Consider the following 2625-nt stretch of genomic DNA (forward strand, 5'->3'; position numbering starts at 1 on the left):
CTCCTTCTCTCTCTCTCTCTCTCTCTCTCTCTCTCTCTCTCTATATATATATATATATATATATTTCATTACTAGAACATTAGGCACCAAACCCGAAAAGTTTTCGATCCTGTCCCTTTTGACGACTTCCACGAATAAAGCCCCCCAATTATTTTCAAAAATCGACACCCATGCCTCAGACTGGCATGTTGGGTCACGACACCACGTGTGAGGGGGGGGGGCGAGTCTGAGCCCAATCGCGCGCTTAATCTATGGTGCCGAGGGCCCCAGGCCCCACTTCGGACCCCCTCAAACGAAGACCATGACCGATAAGGGGCCACAAACAGACATGACCTCCTGTTATGCACTGTGGGCCGCTGACCGACACAGAAGTCCCAAGCACTGTTTCACAGACCCAAAAAAATGAAAATCGTGGCCCCCAGCCTTGTCTCTACTTGGGAAATGGATCCCAGGGTTCAGACTGACAGAGATCTAATTGCTCGGCGCTCGTGGTCTCTGGCCGACCGAGGCATCCACATTGCCACATGGGTTCCTCAAACGGTACAAGGAGGCCTCGGGCTGATATTTTTGGTTGACACCCTATGGGTCGCTATTCTTTATGTGATCTATATCAAGTCCTTCAGGCCCTTATGCCTTCCAACCGATCCCTTCATCGTCAGTTCCGTTGGGCAGCCGGGCCTCTCTTTGGGCCCCATTAAACACTGCCGTTGGTCGGCTCGGGGCCCCTTGCGAACACAGGACTCTCTCTTTTAGGCACTGCGAGCCCCTGACAGATACAGGGGCCTCGACCAGTGTGAATCGCTGTCTCCGGTTTTGTAGCTGGTAGTGAAGTGGGCCCCAAGGCCCATATCAACACGGAGCTGACTGTGCGGTACTGGCGGTGCCTGACAGCCATATAGGCCTATATCGACTCAGGGCCCAGTGAGCCCTGATCGCGCCGCGATCGGCTCAAAGGGCCCTCTAGCTGTCATTTGAGGCCCTGCGGGCTGGAGACCCTGAATAAGACCCGACCAGCATTTCAGGCCCTTAAGACCTCTAATCCAGCCCTTACCGTCGGTCCCGGTGAACCCTTTAGGCTCTTCGGGCCTCCTCGAACACTTTTCTCTGGCCGACTCGGGCCCCTTGCCAGCACAGGGCCCCCCTGTTAGGCGCTATGGTTAGGGGTTCCCATGACAGCCGCTGAGAGCCTTGAACAAAGTAAATCACTGACTCTTGCTTGTCTCATGCTGGGAATGTGCCCTTAGGCCCAATACACCGGCACGGCGCCGACGCTTACTTGAATGGTGGCTGTTCTGGACCAGCATACACGAGCACTTGTCGGCTATTCTCAGGGTTGGTCCCCGACTGGCGCGCAGGGTCCTCTAGTTGGCACCTGACGTGAAGTGAGTGATCGCGCTTAGGTTGGATTCTCAACAACAGGCGCCGCTGCTGGTCGGTGTTGTTTGTGTTTGGATTTTGATGCCAGGTTTGCCCCGTGATACAGCGGGTCAGAATCTACTTTTTTTGCAACATAATAAAGCTTTCCGTGTTGTGAATTGTGTGAAAGCACCAACTACAGTGATAACATCCCCAAGCCGTTGCGCACCGGTCAAGATAGTTCCTGTTTCCTTAATAGCCGGCATTTGATTGGTCGAAGCGATTGCCGGAGAAAGACAGCGTCGTATATTGTAAACGAGTTTTTTTAAGTCGATCAACGCCGTTCTTACAGAGGCACCACGTTAATTTTTTTCTTCAAATTTGAGCCCCATTTTATGTCATCACAATCACGTTAACGCACGCGGACACAATGCCTTATCAATATTCCAACCACATCGGCTGGCTTCGACGCCCGTTCTCAATCACGGAGCCCAGCCGCACTCGGCGTGGACTGTTGTTACTGCCACTCTGCTATCGCCATCCCCTCAGGGCACAATTAACTCGGCATGGATTCCCCGCGCCGTCGAGAAAACGCCCACTGTACTGGCATACCAAGGATCGTAGAGGAGTCCTACGAAATGACTAGCAAAAAGACAGCTCATGTCATAAGAAATGCTACCATTCATTGGCAATGCCCGGTGCCCGCCATGACGCGTGGGTGCGTTCCTGCAAGATGATTTTCTCCGGGAATGCAGCAGTCAGTAAACAGCCCCCCTGCCGTCCGCGGCAGATCGCACTTGCTATGTCGTTTCAGTAAGCAGCATTAAGCATTTCTGTAGGGCCCCTACTTTCGTAGATTACCTGAAGATCAAGATAAGCTTCCAGCCACTAATCTGCCGGGTGTATTTGCACTAGTGTGATTATCACCCCCCGTCCTCACATTAGCATCGCTCAACTCAACCCCCCCGCTCGCAGCAATTATCATTATCCGCCACTGCTATGTACTGGACAAAGCAGATCTTCGCGTTCTTCGTGGAACGCTTCACTTCTTCAGATAGGTGAACAAATGTCATCGTTCTGCACCACTCAGCGCATCACGGAGAACTCGCGATCGGCGCTTTCTCAGTGTTTCATTTCGCTGCAAGACGCCCCACCATTTTAATCCAAGCACCCTCGTTTTCCGACGTCCACCTTTCGCAAAGATTTCCACACCTCGACTCTTGAGGCTCCCACCTTCCCTCTTCGCCGCCACACCCTTGCACAAGCCGC

Source organism: Pollicipes pollicipes, unplaced genomic scaffold (assembly GCF_011947565.3).
Source record: "Pollicipes pollicipes isolate AB1234 unplaced genomic scaffold, Ppol_2.1 Scaffold_4740;HRSCAF=5597_pilon_pilon_pilon, whole genome shotgun sequence".
Classification (NCBI taxonomy): Eukaryota; Metazoa; Arthropoda; class Thecostraca; order Pollicipedomorpha; family Pollicipedidae; genus Pollicipes; species Pollicipes pollicipes.